Source organism: Hippopotamus amphibius, chromosome 4 (genome assembly GCF_030028045.1).
Source record: "Hippopotamus amphibius kiboko isolate mHipAmp2 chromosome 4, mHipAmp2.hap2, whole genome shotgun sequence".
Classification (NCBI taxonomy): domain Eukaryota; kingdom Metazoa; phylum Chordata; class Mammalia; order Artiodactyla; family Hippopotamidae; genus Hippopotamus; species Hippopotamus amphibius.
In genome coordinates, this window is record NC_080189.1 from 112,974,923 (window position 1) to 112,991,882 (window position 16,960).

The following is a 16,960-nucleotide window of genomic DNA, read 5'->3' on the forward strand; positions in this document are numbered from 1 at the left end:
ATCTTCTATACAAGATTTCTGCTCAGCCTACCCAACAGTTAATTTCCTCATGATATCTTTATTACAGGTTTTTTCTTTCTATATGAGTAAACCCAAATCGTTAAAATAAGCAGCTGTGCTTAAATCCTATGACAATTATGGCAGAAATCTCCAGTAGCAAAGCAGTTCAAGTCAAAGGCTGACGTTTTGTGTCCTTGATTCGTGGTGTGTGAACAAAAATCGAGAGTCCCAGGAGCAGAGTATCAGATGTAATTGAAAATTGCTTTGTGTCACATCTTAAGTAATAATAGATGGTTTATGTGTCTGTTTATTAGCCTTTTTCTCATGGGTTGTGTGTGTGTGTGTGTGTGTGTGTGATTAAAATTGGACCCCTGTGTACTTTGGAGGAGGGCTTTATTTATTATCTGTAATCTGTAATGGTACTTGTATGAAAACTAATGCTAATTTTAATTTTTCCAGTGTTTACCACATCTTTATTTTGAAAGCAGCCAAAAGGAGCTTAATTACTTTCTTCTGACTTTATTTTTATTTTTGAAGTTAATATTACTGTGTTCACTGTATAGTAAAAACAAGTCTTTCCTTTTTTTCCTTGTACCTCCAGTTGTCACATTAGTCCCCAGCTGCTTTGATGTTCACCCTGAATTAAATAGTGGTTGATGCAGGATGATATATATTTTTAAGGAGTAGCTTCCTGCTTTAAATATAAACAAACACTCCTGTAGCTGATAGTCCATTGAATTTGAATAAATGGGAAAAGAATTAAATTTTTGCACACATCATTGACTCTTTATGCAAAAACCAGGGTTAGATATCTCAAATAAGAAATTTGTAGAGCTAACATTTGATGTGAAGTAATAACGAAACTGTTTATTTTCATTTTGAAAATAAAGGACCATTCCAAGATGTAAGGTACATTTCATACTTGAATTTTATGAAATTTGATAGAAACATTAAAACCAGGACAGTTGGGCTATTCAGTTCACAGTATTCAGGCTGTGATTTTATGTAAGAAATTTTTTGAGCAGCCTCATGCCATTAAAAGGAGAGCATTCAGCCTTCTCCCTGTCAACATGGGTAAGTGTGAGCATCTCATCCCTAGCCACTGTTTATTACTTACTGGTTCATACGTGGTGCCAGGGTATTTGAGAGGCGAGGAGAAACAGAGCCAAAGCTGATTGTTTTTGTACACGAAGTTAGTTTCATTACGTGCAGACTTGATGAGAACATATTGGTATGAAAACATTGAAGAAAGTGACAGTTCTCTGCTAAGTGTGTTCTGATGTTGAAGTACCTCTGAGCAGTCTGAGCGTCTTGTCCTTTCAGGAAACTGGTCTGACTTAGTGACTGTGCTTCATTTATCACTTAGGAGTTTGAAATTCCCTGTGAGCTCACTTGTTACGTCCAGTGACCTGCCTGTCAAACCATAAGAAACATAGAAGTCAAACATGTAGGTCATTCACACGTCTTCATGGGACTACGTCTACCCTTTTCTCTTTAACCTTTTTCAACACCAAACTTGTTTCTTTTGGTGGAAGTTAAGAATTCCCTCTCTTGGTGGTGACCCTATAAACAATCAAGTGTTCTTTAAAAGTCTGTTCATGTTTTTTTTTTTTTTCCTTTTTAAATATGCACGACATTAAAGAAAAATTGGAAAGTAGAAAAGAAAAACACCTGTAGCCTCACTGCCTCCATGCAACTATCTGTGCTTTTGGCGGGGCAAGGCGGGCAGAGGAGGGAAATCAGTTTTAAAACTTTGAGGAAAAGTCCTAGTTCTCTGGTTGTCACATTAGCTTCATTCTGTCAGAGGACACAAGTATGTCCAACTCTCCCTTAAAAGATAAGCTATTCAGAAATCCTAGGTTGCTAAAGATTCTGCTTTTTGAGTAATCATGGCAATTTAGTTTCCTGGTACCTTATCTTACTACTGTTTCACTCAAACTATATAAATAAATTTCTCAAAATTCATTTGTTTCAGCGTGTAGGGTACCCAGTTCTACCCCCAAGGAGACCACCAAGGTGTTAACTAGTATTGGCAACCTAGCCGGCTTCCTGTGAACCTTGGGATAAAGCGCCTCTTATTTTTGATTCATTTTAAACTTCATAAATGTATAATTACTCGTCTAGAATTGTGGTTCTTTATTGATCTTTGGATGAATTGTGTTCCTTACACGTCTGCTGTCATAAGGTTGAACAGGAAAGTCCGTGTTTCCGCACCTGTGTGACCCGTGGGTTGCAGGCCAGGCGAGGCGCCACGTGTGTCCTCGGCTGCTGCACTGCTGTGTCCCCAACACCTAGGACGACAGTGTGGGGCATGCAGGAGGCGCTCAAGTAGTTGTTGAATGAGCTAATTAAAATAGTTACACTATAGCAGAATCACCCTTCTACATCTTTAGGTAACCAGGGGAATTCCATAAATGGATTTTCCATGAAATTTTACCTTTGCATCAAAAGTGCCATTTTAATGCATTATGGACATTTTCAAATTGTATCATGAATTTTATTAATTTCTTAACTGGAGTACTCCAGACGTACTTCATCTGCTGACTCAAGGATGTCATTATGATTAATAATTGCTGTAATTCCTATGTGGGCAAGTGAAGCTTGTGGGACTGCCTTTGTGTTAATAACCGTGAACTGTTGTGTTGGTGACTTAGAACAGATAAAAACTAGTATTCTGATGGCTTTTATAGTCCTGCCTACCCACAGTTATCTAGGTAATAGCCTAAGACTGGCTCCCTTTCTCTTACCAAGAAATGCAAATGATCTTCTTCGCAGATAGTTATTATTTAGTAGCTTTTGTTTTCAGGTTCAGGGACCTCTCTGGAAAATTTGATATATCAAGATTATTTTTGATGCCTGACCTCTGGAGAAGCAGGCGTATTATAAAACAGGTTACACCATGTAGTTGAGGGCATCTGCTTATGATAAAATTTTCATCTTTAAAGCAGAATCGTTTTTTAGTGTTTCCCATTTGTTTGCACTGTTTGAAATGGTTAGCTATCATTAGCAGTCTTCAGTTACCGCAAGCAGAATTCTCACAAACTTGAATTTAATGTAATAACTATGTTTATTCTGCAGTGCATATTTGTGTTTTAAGGGAGGTTTTTTGCCTTTCAGATTGTTTTCTTTCTGCATTTTCTTCTACTCAGAAGGATTTAATTTCTAAATGTTAGAAAATGTTTTATACAGAGACAGGTCTTCTTATAACTAGAACTTCAAGAATCTCTCCATTTCATTAACTGAGAGATGTAAACTTTTTCTCTATTTTGATATCAATCTTCCACAGTCTCTACTACTGTTATCAATTCAGTGCTTTCCAGTGAAGGATGATTGTAGGGAATTAGGACGAGCACAAGGAAGGGGTCCCTCTGGGATCTGGGATTATGTGTGATGTTTTGTTTTGCTTTGTTTTGTTTTGATGTTCCACATTGCTTATCTGTGTTTTCTACTTTTTAAAAATAATAGGCCTTCACAAGGGTTTGAAAAAAGTTAAAAAAGTAAGTAAATAATAATAGGCCTATATTATTTAAATAATACGTTACCAAATAAATAAGAAGAGTGTAGAATACTGTTTATGTTCATTTAAGAGTTGGGCTTTAATTTTATAGTGGTTCTAAAGTAGTAAGATGCAAAGAAAAAGAAAAAGAAAAAAGAAATGACAAGAAAAGGGAAAAATAAGTCAGAGGGATAAAGCCAAGTAAGAAATTAAATTTCTGTGCAACTATAAAGGACACAGCTTAAGAGAGATCCTAAAAGGCTGACAGTTACATAGGCAAGATGGATTTTTTAGGTAGAAGGTCGGTAGGTAGAAAAGAAGACAGACAAATATATACTTACTTGAATTATGTATAACTGATTCTTGACCGTCCATGAATAGGTTATTAAGGTCATGTATTCCCTAAGAAATGGAGTCCATCTGAAAAAGTAATTTTGAGTAATTAATTTTGTAGCCAATAATACTATAGATGTACTTAATGCTGGTGTCCATTTTTTTTCTCTTAATACTACATGGTTAGCATAGGAAGATATAGGGGTTGTATTTTTGTAGCACATATATGTTAATATATCTGCAGGGGGAAAGGATCTTTATCTTTAGAAACTCACAACTTTCCCTTCCCAAAACTGTATCTGCCAAATGCATGATATACACTACAGATACAGGAGAATCTAATGTGTACATACGAGCATACATTAGCAGCTAAGTCTCTTCATTGCCATCCGATACCCGTAAGAGCAGCTCATATTAACAGTAGCACTGCCTGGTTCTTCTGGGTGATTTTGGTTTTCTTTCTTTTTTTTTTTTTTTTTAATTCATGTGTTATATGTGATTAACCCACCTAATTACTCACATAATGGTTAGAATGCACTGTGTGCTGTGTGTTGTCTCACTTGATTTGCTCCTCGCAGTGACTAATAGTTGGTTTCGTCAGCCTCCCCGTTTTACTGATGATGCACGAGGTTGTGGAGAAGCCAGCTAACCTCTGCCTGTGCTGCTGCTGACCCGTGGCAGACTTAGACCCTGCACCCCAAGAATTCTGTTCTTAATCACCATGCTGTTTGTATGTCTGTTGATTCTAAAGTTTAAGACAGAGCCCTCTTTCTCACCCTGGGGGAGAGCTTCCACAAACACTTGAAACTGCGATTACTGTGGGCTTGGGTCCCAGGGAACTTAGAATTTGTTTAGTGACTGGATAGTAAAAGAGGGAGAGATTTAAAACTGGGCTCTCTCAACTGCCGAAGAGAATGCGAGGGCCAGTCAGACAAGAAAACTATGCAAGTGAGGAGCCTCCTTTGACGGAGAAACAGTGAGGTCACCTTATGGCCTGTTGTATTTGAAATGATAGTGAAATAGTCACGTCAAAATTCCTAGTAGGAAATCAAAGAAAATGAAACTGAGGCAAGAGAGGAGGAAAGAAGTGAAGATAAAAATTTGGGAATCAACAACGTTAAAGCGATAGCTGTCGTAACTAGTCTTATTGTGGTAATGACTTTGAAATATACAGAAATATCGAATCGCTGTGTTGTGTAACAGGCACTGACATAGTGTTGTAGGTCAGCTACACTTCAAAAATAAACGAACTCGTAGAGAAGGAGATCAGATTTGTGGTTCTTAGAGGCAGGACGTGGGGTGAGGGGGGAAGTGGAAGAAGGTGGCCAAAACTCCCGGCTGTAAGAGAAATCAGTGCTAGGGACGTAGTGTGCAACACGATAAGCAGAATTAAGACTGCTGCATGCTATGCCTGGAAGTTGTTAAGAGAGTAAATCCTGAGAGTTCTCATCACAAGGAAAGTTTTTTTTCTATTTTCTAAATTCTGCCTATGAGAGGATGGGTGTTCACTCAGCTTATCGTGGTAATCATTCCATGACGCGCGTGTCAGAGTGCCGTGCGGCACACCTGACCGCCGTACAGCACTTCCGTCAGTTACATTTCAGTAAAACTGGGGGGGGGACACACACAGTGGCAGCTGTCATTAAGTGAGGGGATGAGGTTGCCAAATGCCAGGAGGAGAGCATTTCGGACGGATGGCTAGAGCACTTCCATAGGCCAGAGTGTGCGAGTAAACACGTGGCGGAGTGGAATAATCAGGTAAACGTTTCTTCTTCAGAGCAGTTTGACGGAGGACTGAGAACCCCTCTTCTCTGTTTTGATAGTACCCTTGCCTCCCTGAACTCTGATTTTCTTGTGTGTCTTTCCTGCTAGACTGACTCCCTTTTGCCACTGACAGTTTCCATTTGGTCTAGAAAACAGTAAGTTCTCAAGGAATCACGAATAGATAAAAGAATAATTAACCTCAGTTGGGCAGCAAGGTTGAGCGAAAGTAAAAGGTTATAATAGCTGAGCTTTAAAAATCTTGGCTGTTTTGTAATAGAGAAGCACTGACCCTATTTGTAAGCAATGAAGAAAGACACCAGTATATGTTGGATCTGATACTGTGTTCCTACTTTCTTTAATTAAATCATTTAACATTAAAACCTTTTTTTTTGTTTTTAATAGGTCCATTTACTATTGTCATTACTATGTTACTTCTTGTCATTTCCCCCAAAAGTGTCAAATTGAGTGCAGCTTCAAGGAGTCAGGAATATTTGTTCTGAGGTCAGTTTCTTCACAAATGGGGTGTGTCGTATGGCTCCTCTTCAGTTATATTTCAGAAGGTGACAGGTTGACATTTTTATTAAGTTCTACAATGTTCTATTAGTTATGTTCTTATAACTCATAATTCTGATTTGGAAGAAATCTCTCTGTGAGAGTCAGAAAAAAGGAGTCCGTCTCAGACACCCGTGGCAATACGGAAATTGCCTTTTATAGTTCTTAGCAGGGCTTCCCGTGTGGAATGAGTCTGTAAATGTCACTTATCTGAAGAGATACTTACGGTAAACAGTGTTATCAAATATATTTTTGATCCATTTGCTTTAATTAGATTCATTGGCATATTTATAAGAATCATCTCTGGTAGTTCAGGGATTTTTTTTTCAGCTGAAAATTAGAATCCTTTTTTCCCAGCCAGAAACATTTTTAAATGTATTTACGTATTTGTATGGTACTGCTTCAGGTAGGTAGCTGTACCGTAAGGTGTTCTTGATGCGCCTATAAAACCATAAGCTTTGCCTTTCTTCAGTTAAACCAGGCTCCGGAGAAAACTTCAGGGAATCTAACCAAATCTTAGGTCATTGCCGACTGAGAAGATCCTGGGGTAGGTCTGTTTCACACTTTCCAGTGGGGGTTGCAGGCACAAATCCCGAGAGGAGCCGGGGGCCATGGTGACAGTGAAGTGCTCCCCTCCCCGCCCCGTGGGTATCACCTCATAGGAATGTGGCTGTAGAATTCTAGATCTTCTGATGTTTTCATAAAGGCAGAACATTTAGATTTTTAGGTTTTTTTTTTTTCTTTCTGGCATTTCTCGATTCTTAAATCCTGGCAGCTAACTAAAAATGCTTAAAAACAGTATGCACCCCCTCCTGTCCACTGCCCCCGTCAAAAGACACTTCTAGGCCTTGGGTCACCTTAGCAGGCATTTGACCACCTGTCACGGTCTCCACCGCCTGGTTCAGGCCCGTCACCTCTCCCCCGGGCCATTGCAGTTGCCTCCCAGCTTCTCTCTGTGCCTGTTTGTGCCTCCAAAGTCTGTTCTCTACCCGGCAGCTCTTGGGATTCTGCGGAGACCATGTGTAAGTCGGGTCTCGTCCTTCCTTTTTGCCCCCAGGCCTGCTGAGCGCTGCACTCAGGCTCAGGGCCACAGCTTTTGCAGGTGCTTGGAGCCAAAAAAATAAAATAAAAAAAGCAGGCTCACACATGTCAGGCTCACCTCTTGGTTCTTCGGGATGGTGCTCCTCGACGCAGGCTTCCTGGTAGCTCTCTCATGCCTTCGGAGAGATGGAGAGAGCGGGAGTGCGAGCGGGAGGTGGTAGAGGCAGGGCCCGCGCCCAGGTCTTCTCGTTGTTCTCCGAACGGGCTCACCCACAGCAGCCTCGCAGCTGGGGCCCAAAGCAGGCCTCCTCCCTCCGGTCTGCTTTGTGGTTCAAGGTCACCTCTGGAGCCTAGAGACTTCCTAGAGGGGAGAAAAACTGGAAGGAACGTATATAAGAAACATCCAAATAAAGTGTTGATTAGACAGAATGTATGATAATGAAGGTGGAGAGAATTCAAATGTCCTCCCTCAAAAAAAAGGAGCGAAAGAAAGACCGAAAAAGAGTCCCAGAATGAAAAGTCTTAAATGAGAAATTATATTGTCACACACAGAGGTTGCCACTTCCTGTCCCTTGTAGAGTGTCTAAATGAACCATCTTGAAGGTATCACTTACCCAGCAAATAAGGCCTCACTGATGACTTAACATTTATTGCCTGCCTAGAAATACAGAAAACATGCTTCCCTGCCTGTGAGCCTGCCTGTGAAGCAGGTGGCTTGAAGGAGGAGAAAATAAATACGGAGTAAAAGGCAGGAAAGTCAGCTGAAAATTGGTGGACTACTTTTCTTCTCTCTCTCTCTCTCTGCTGAATTTCTTACTCTACTATTTATCCAAAGCAGTATTCAGAGTATAAAGTCCATATGGTAATGATTTTTAAAACATTTATAATCCAAAGTATTGAGTGATAAAATGACAGGAAGAGAGAGACTTTTTAAAGCAGTTATCTTTAGTTCACCATGTTTGGTCTTATTCTGAAGGATACACTCTCGGAGAATTTTGTGTGCACAGAGTGTCTGGATTCCCATTCTGCATCACTATCTAGTTATTAAAACACCTGAATACAGGTGCCCGACACACAGACATGGTCTGTGCCGTACATGGATGAAAACACCCTGTCACCCCTTCCCTGTTTACAGCAGCACACCTCATCACTCCGTCCCTTTATCCTGCCTTTTAAAAAAAAAATAGCACATATATTTGTGTTTTTTACTTTCTAGCCCGGGGAAGGCAGGAACGCTTTCCCAGTGCCAGGAGGAGTGCCAGGCATGCAGTGGGCATTCACAGAGTTGTAAAGTGAATGATTGTTGTAACATAATAGCTTTATTGAGATGTTATTCACCCATTTCAAGTGTACACAATTCACTGGTTTTTAATATATTCATAAAGTTGTGCAACCGTCACTGCAATCAATTTTAGAACATTTTCACATTCCCCGCCCTCCAGTAAATCCCATTCCCATTAACAGTCACTCCCCATTTCCCCCCAACTCCTGCCAGTCGCAGGCAACTGCTAATCTGCTTTCTGTCTCTGGATTTGCCTGTTGGACATTTCATATAAATGGGGTCATAATATGTGACCTTTTTGTGACTGTCTTCTTTCACTTAGCATAATGTTCAAGGCTCATCCACCGTGTAGGAAATATCAGAACTTCATTCCTTTTTGTTGCTGAATAATATTTCATTGTGTGGACATGCCACATTTTATTTACCCAGGAATGAATGAAGTAGCAGATATAGCATTCCAAGTTAATGTCTCCTTCCTACAGAGCATATTTCTGACCAGTGCACCCGCACTTCACAATCTAGTGAAGTCTCAGAAAAGACAAGCAATTCTCACGTTCATCTGGAAAAAAACATAATTACACTTTGCACATCCTGGGAAAGTGTGACCCATTTTAATTCAACAGAGATTTGTTGAACCTGGTGCCTGTCATGTCTCTCGGACTGTAATCCCATTGTGTGGCTCACATTTTATTTCTATTGGCTGGTGCTGCTCTTACTGTTTGTTTCTGAGAGCCTTAGCACTCTGCTTTTTTTTCTTTTTTTCTTTTTTTGGCTGTGCCGCATGTGGCTTATGGGATCTTAGTTCCCTAGCCAGGGATCGAACCTGGGCCATTAGCAGTGAAAGTGCGGAGTCTTAACCACTGGACCGCCAGGGAATTCCCTCTGCTTATTTCTTATTAAGGCAGACTACCTCATTTTAAGTGACACATGTGTTTCTCAATCTGTAACTTTCCCAGAGGTGAGCATTTTGAGGGTCTTTTACTTATTTGGGTCCTTAGCTCCTGGTTCCCAGCACATAGTATGTGCACAAGAAACACTGCTGAACAGAAGCCCCCCTTTTGCTGACCTTTTCCACGTGGCTTCCAAACCTTACTGCAATCTTCAGCATCCCTGCCAATGCCCTGCTAGCTGCTGGGGGTGTCTGCGAGCCACCAGACTTGGACACTGCCAGACTCATGCTTAATGTGGCCACGAAGAATAAGTGCTTTCCAGTTTTCTCTGAGCTCAAAGCTTGCAGATGGTAGGTGCGCAGTAAATATTAAATGCACGGTTTGTGCCCCTTGGTTTTTTTTTGTTTTTCTGGTACCAGCTAGAGTTCTAGAAGGAGCTAAAGGTAAGCAAAAATGAGCTCTTTCGGTTTTCAGCTTTCTTTAGGATGCATTCCCAAGTCATTTGTAGTGAATTGGGAATCGCCATCGCTCTCATTTCTATCTGTTAGCAAGGGGCGTCAAGAATTGAGGTAACGGATTTGCTTTATTTGGAGGATAAGCAATGAAAAAAGAAAACACCGCCCCCCCTTTGTAGACTCTGTTTGAGGCCGCTGACTGTCCTAGGGTTCTTTGTACTTTGAAAATGGGGTGGGTTTTCTTGTTTTGTCTGTAATTGATATTAAGGGGAGAACACAAAACTATGAATCCATTCATGAAATATGCTTTTTAAATTATTCACTTTTTTTTTCTTTTTTTTTTTTTTTTTTGATGTTGGTGTGTGAGAGAAAGAGAAGAGAGGTAAAGACAGAAACTAACTTATTTATGCATGATTGTTAATTTTCTTTTGTTTTCTGTCTACTTATTGCTTTGGATAAACACACTGGAATACTGCCAGAAACTCAGGTGGCTGAATACTAATTTTGCTGAAATTAGATGGAACAGCCATCCCCTGCCAATTTTCTGTCTAAATTATGCAGAAATCTGACTCTTGCAAGACATAAATCTGGTCAAAAATAGAGTCCTAATTTTCTAGTTAGTCAGTAAGACCTTCAACAGACTAATTATTCTTGTTTCAGCTTTTACTTTTCAGGTAGGAAAAGAAATCCAAGAAAAATGAAGTGCAGTGAAAGTTACTAGCCATTCTTCTCATGTGACCCAAATGTAGATTTGCGGCATTAAAGCGCATGACATTCACAACTTGTCTGGTGCAAAGCAGGAGTGAGCCTCAAACAATTAGTGCATCTTTCAAACGTACGGTAGTTATTGAATAATTACTCAAATAATGGTCAGTAATGGAATACAAAGGGTTATCTCTTAGCTAATCCTCAAGTAATGGGATTGGTGTATCTCTGATTTTTCTCTTAGCCTTCCAGGGTTTAGAAGAATGAGACAGAAGTGATTGTGGGAACTAGTGGAGCCACTGGAGGCCAGCAACGAAAAGGAGACCTTATCTTAAGCAATTAATCAAGAAACTCATATTGTGGGACAATTATTCAGAGCTAATTCTAAAATAGCTTTAGAGCCCCAGGTCTTGAGATATTTTTTCCAGAATTTTGTCAAGGTCATTTCGAGCCCGGGGACAATCCTGCATTAGAATAAAGGTTTGGTTCAAAGTATGGGTACTCTGTACCCAGAAGTCTGTGCACCGGAAAACATAGCATCAGTCAACTTAAAGGGAGTTGTAGTTTTTTACTTTATTTTTATGGTAGCCGACTGTGCAAAGTAGAATAAGGTAGTATCCCTAAGACAGATGTCCTTTCTCAACCCACTTTCTTTAAGCGCGTTGGGCCTCTGCACATGTCGGCTTGCCTCACTGTGTAAGGTGGGAGAGCAGTGCTGACACGCGTGCTCAGTGGCTTTTTATATGTGTGTCACTTCACATAATAGTTGATTTCCTATTGCTGTGGTTGTGTTAAACCCGACCAGTGCTTTGACTCTTCTTCCCCCTGAGTGAAGAACTGTTACTTCCTGGTTCTCGTGTTTGCCTTACCTAGGAGTTGGCCTTGTTCCTCCGTCTGCAGAGTCAGCATTTTGAGACCTCTCCGTAGCTGTCTTTCCTGCCTCCCCCCATCTTTTCCGCTCTTCTCATCACACTTCCCGTTGAGCTCAGAAACATTCTGGCCGAGGCTGTCGCGCTCCTGCCCGCCACACTCCTCCCCACGCTTCGCCCCCAGACAGCTGCTTTCCTCCTGGGCCCACACACAGCCTCGCCCTGGCCCTCTCTTCCCTGAGATGCTTGTCCAGATCATTCCATGCCTGTAGCTTTCTCACGAACCTGGTCTCAGCCGAAATGTCACTTCCTCAGTGAACATTCTGTCTAAAATAGCCCTTTCCCTCCCTAGACACGTGATCCTGTTTTATCATATTCCTAGTACTGAATCACCATGAATTATCATTTATATTTATCTGTTGCCTTCCGCCCTACCAGCATGTAAAGTCCATGAGAAGGGAAACCTTGTCTTTTCTTTACTGAATCTGTATGGCCTGTCCTATGTGGATTGTAATGAATATTTGCTGCATGGATGGATGGATGGATGGATGGGTGGGTGGGTGGATGGGTGGATGGATGAATGGATGGATGAGGCAGTCTTTACTTCCTGATACTCTCCTTACTCTACCGGCCTCCAGCTTCTGCCTCCACCACTACTAAAGCTGTTTACTCAGGTCACCAGTAACCTGACTAGTATTCGTTACACAGCTGCTGGAGTAATCTTTTTCAAAACAAATCAAACTATTTTAAAACTATCACTGACTTCCCATCAGCCTTTCAGTAAAGCCCTGTCCGCCTCTCCAGCCCATCCCGTTCTGTCTTCCCCTCCCTGACTCCTATCCCCACACAGGCTTCCTGTGGCGCCCCCGGCACGAAAACACAGCTGCTCCCTGTGCTGTTCCCTGTGCCCGGACTGCTGTTCCCCTGGCCTGTTTCTGACTATCTGCTCTAATTATTCACATCTCTGTTTAATTAATGAATGTTTACATAGTGTCTCCATTCTGTCTAGAAGGCGGCATTGTATCTCACACTACCTCCCTGGTTGTTATTTTCTATTACTTTATCCTGTTTACTTATTTCATAGCTCTTACCATGGGTCATAATTATGCTTTTGTTTTGGTATAGTTGATGCTTTCCTGATCTTTGGCACAATTGAATACTCCCTACTTGTTAAAACTTCTTATACTTGCTTATATTTTCTCCTCTGGTTTTCTTCTGACTAATTAGCTATTCCATCCCATTCTCCTTCGGCCACTACTTTACACTTTGCTGTGTCTCACAATGTCAGTTTTCTGCTCTTCTTGCTCTGTGTGTTTCCCCAGTGGCCTTTCTTAAACCCGTGGCCTCAGCTCTACCATGGGCTGGATAGCATCGTCATTAAAAGAGCTTTTCCTTAGCAAACATTAAGGGCCTCCTCTGAGTTAGCTACTGTTTTAGACGCTGGGAATATAGTCCAGAAGATACAGTTCCTGCCTGTGGAAAGCTTACATTTTAGTGGGTGAGACATAAAATAGCTAAGCAGATAACTAAGGCGATGTTAGATAATACTGAGTGCAGTGGAGAGGAAGCAGGCATGGGAGTGACGGGTGCAGGCAGGCTGCAGGGGGCTGGCCATCACAGCAGAGCTCCCTGCCGAGGTGACATTGGAGATGTGAATAAACTGGGAAGAGAAGCTGTGAGAAGACCTAGAGGAGGAACATTCCAGGGAGTCAGCTTGGCAAGTTTGAGGAACACCGAGAGGCCAGTGTGGTTTGAGAAGAGGAGTGGAGAGTAAGGGCAGGGGGAAATGATGTGAGACCAGATAGGCCACATCGAGGGTGGGATTTTACTCTAATCGTGTCGGGATGGGATGCCATCGGAGGCCCTCAAACAGGAAAGGCTCTGGTTTAGCATTTGGAGTTAGAGTTGGTGCCAGCCTCATCCATCCCATGGTCCTGACAGGAGAGACAGCAGTCACATTTAGCCTTTTCTTAGTCGAAACTATTTCTTTGCAGAGACACACAGGTGCAATATTGTAGCGACATTCATCCCTGAGGTTTGGGACTTCCTGGCACACCTTTTATCTTTTATCAAAGAAAATTTAAATGAAGTTCCAAGTCGCTTTCGTGTTAAATACAGTACTTTTTTATTTTGATTTTTAAGAGTTGTTAATCCATGTGTGTGGTAACTTTCTATTACTCACAGGTTGATTAACCTCTGTACTCCTCCCCCTATTCCTTATCCATGGCAGGAAAGAGTTGATTGTAACTTCATAGCATTTTTCTAGTAATTTTTATGCCGCTGTGACTTGCTTATTTTGTGGCTTGTATGTGGGTGGATCCTTAGGGTGGTTTTTGTTTGTTTATTTTGAGTCACCGAAGTTGGAGAGGCCAAGGGCAGATCTTACAGGCTGTCTCCTAAATACATGGCCCTTTGGAGTTAATAGAGTGAGACAGGGATAGACACATAAAAATCAGAAGCTTAAATACTGAATTTCTTCCCCCCGATCAACTTTATCGTTTGGCACTAAACTAATGTTTCTCTTACCGTTTCAAACTAGAGTCATCCCAGATGTGGTCTTCTTTCTAATCTTGCTTTGATAACAGCCGTCGTGGAGTTATACCAAACTTTCTTTTTAAATTATTTTGCTAAAATCTCTAGGATTACACATGTGCAGTTGGAGGAAGAGCACATGTGGGAGCAGCTCCTCTTGGTGGGGGGGGTGGCGTTGGCCGCCTGGAGGACGATGGCATTTCACATCGAGCTCGTGCTGACTGCGCATGAGAACCCCGGGAAGTGGCAGGGCTGGCGTTATTTTGTGTGTCTGCAACTAAAGAATCTCGTGCTCATCGTCACGAAGGAACGGGGAAGGGTTGGTTCTTCTATGAAGCGGGGTCGTCTTCCGGTCCATCGCCGTTTACGCGGTGATGAAACGCTGCCTTAGTGATAAATTGTGGTTTGGAATAGAGCCTGCTCCTGAACACTGTCCCCAGCCCAGAGGTCACGGGGCGAGTCAGTCTCATAGAAAGGCCTGTACGCACTATCTAGTTGATGGGGAGACGTCCAGAAGGAGAGGAAGATCGAGAGCCCTGGGCGACAGCCAAGCTACCATTCACCCGAGCCATTCCGAGTCGCAGCTTGCAAGTTCTCGTGGGTCTTCATGGACCCTCGGATTTCAGGTCTGTCCACTTTAATGATGCTTTAATAACCAAAAAAATTTCTCTGTATTATATAGTAAGGAACATAGTAAGCATTTAATACTGATTTGGAAGGACTATCATATTTCACTGATCCTAAGACACCATCAGTCATAAGAAATACCATTCTAAATTAGAACCCTCCCTAATTCCATACACAAAACTAAACTCCAAATGGATTAAAGACCTAAATGTGAGGCCAGACACTATAAAACTCTTGGAGGAAAACATAGGCAGAACACTCTAGGACATAAATGACAGCAAGATCCTTTTTGACCCACCTCCTAGAGTAATGGAAATAAAAGCAAAAATAAACAAATGGGGCCTAATGAAACTTAAAAAGTTTTTGCATAGCAAAGGAAACCATAAACAAGACAAGAAGACAACCCTCAGAATGGGAGAAAATATTTGCAAATGAAGCAACCGACAAAGGATTAATATCCAAAGTATGCAGCTCAATATCAAAAAATAACCCAATCCAAAAATGGGCGGAAGACCTAAATAGACATTTCTCCAAAGAAGACATGCAGATGGCCAACAAACACATGAAAAGATGCTCAACATCACTAATCATTAGAGAAATGCAAGTCAAAGCTACAATGGGGTATCACCTCACACCAGTCAGAATGGCCGTCATCAAAACATCTAGGGACAATAAATGCTGGAGAGGGTGTGGAGAAAAGGGAACCCTCCTGCACTGTTGGTGGGAATGTAAATTGATTACGGCCATTAGGGAAAACAGTATGGAGATTCCTTAAAAAAGTAAGAATAGAGCTACCACATGACCCAGTAATCCCACTACTGGGCGTATACCCTGAGAAAACCATAATTGAAAAAGATACATGCATCACAATGTTCATTGCAACACTATTTACAATAGCCAGGACATGGAAGCAATCTAAATGTCCATCGGCATATGAATGGATAAAGAAGATGTGGCACATATATACAATGGAATATTACTCAGCCATAAAAAGGAATGAAATTGAGTTATTTGCAGTGAGGTGGATGGACCTAGAGACTGTCATATAGAGTGAAGTAAGCCAGAAAGAGAAAAACAAATACCATAATGCTCACGCATATATATGGAATCTAGAAAAATGGTACTGATGAACCCAGTGACAGGGCAAGAATAAAGATGCAGATATAGAGAATGGACTAAAGGACCTGGGGGAGGGAGGGGAAACTGGGACATGGTGAGAGAGTAGCATTGACATACACATACACTACCAAAGGTAAAATAGCTAGTGGGAAGTTGCTGCAGAGCACAGGGAGATCAGCTTGGTGCTTTGTGATGACCTAGAGGGGTGAGATGGGGGGGTGGGGGGGTGGGAGGGAGGCTCAAGAGGGAAGGGATATGGGGATATATGTATACATATGGCTGAGACACTTTGTTGTACAGCAGAAACTAGCACAACATTATGAAGCAATTATACTCCAATAATGACATATTTTAAAAAAATAAGTAAGCAGCACCATTCTTTTCTGTAACCACTAGGGGAAAAACCACTCTGCCAATTAAGCTATGAAACGATTGTTTCTTATCACACAGGCATTTGTTTTTAACTGCATAGAACTGAAGAATATTTCTTCTTCAAATCTTTAAATGGTCTGTTGACTGAAACAGTGGTGCCGAGGCGTGCTACCAGGAATGATGGTCAAGTTCAGCCACAGGCAGGCAGTGACTGCTCTGTCGCTGTCCCTCATCCACCAGAGACAAGAAGATGCCACTGATTATTCTAAAAGTAGCAATTCAGAAATACACACTTTTTCATATTTTGACAGCTTAGAATCAGAAAAATATGGTAAAGTAGTTTTCCTTATTTTTCTAATAGTTAACACTGCTGAAGGAAATATTGATTATTAGCCAGTGATCACTGCTTCGCAGCCAAAGGCAAACATGGTTCCTGTCTTAGAGAAGCTTAGTTGGGGAAAGAGATTTTTAAAATGCACTAACAATCAAGCAGTTACATATTGTAACTCCTTATTTTGGAGATAAGGAATGACCAGGGGATACTTCTTTGAGAAGTGCTTAAGCTTAAGACTTAAAGGGTGAGAGACAAACATGGAAGTAACAAAGGGAGGAGTGTTCCTGTCAGAGCAGAGCATGTGGGTATAAAGACCCTGAGACAGGACGGAACTCGGTCTGTTCCAGGAATTCAAAGAACGATCACGTGGCCTGAGCTGAATGTTCTGCACATAGCTGGTTCTTTGAATTTAAACTAAAATACGTCCCAGTTTGGATTTGGGAAAATGTCTTGCCAGGTATAGGCACAGTGTTACAGTTCATAAGGCACTTTTAATCTTCTTATTAAATACCTTCTGAGGACTGGGATTACTTTTCAAGTAAAATCTTTTAAATCAGTTTTTCATAAAAATATTTGATGTTGATGGGTT

General features: G+C 41.4%; 1 protein-coding gene across 2 annotated transcripts in view; it reads left to right on the plus strand.

Annotated features, from left to right (window-relative positions):
• The window catches only part of TAF3 (TATA-box binding protein associated factor 3), a 140,103-nt gene that overhangs the window by 77,713 nt on the left and 45,430 nt on the right, over positions 1-16,960 (plus strand). The gene's annotated exons all lie outside the window — the stretch shown is intronic.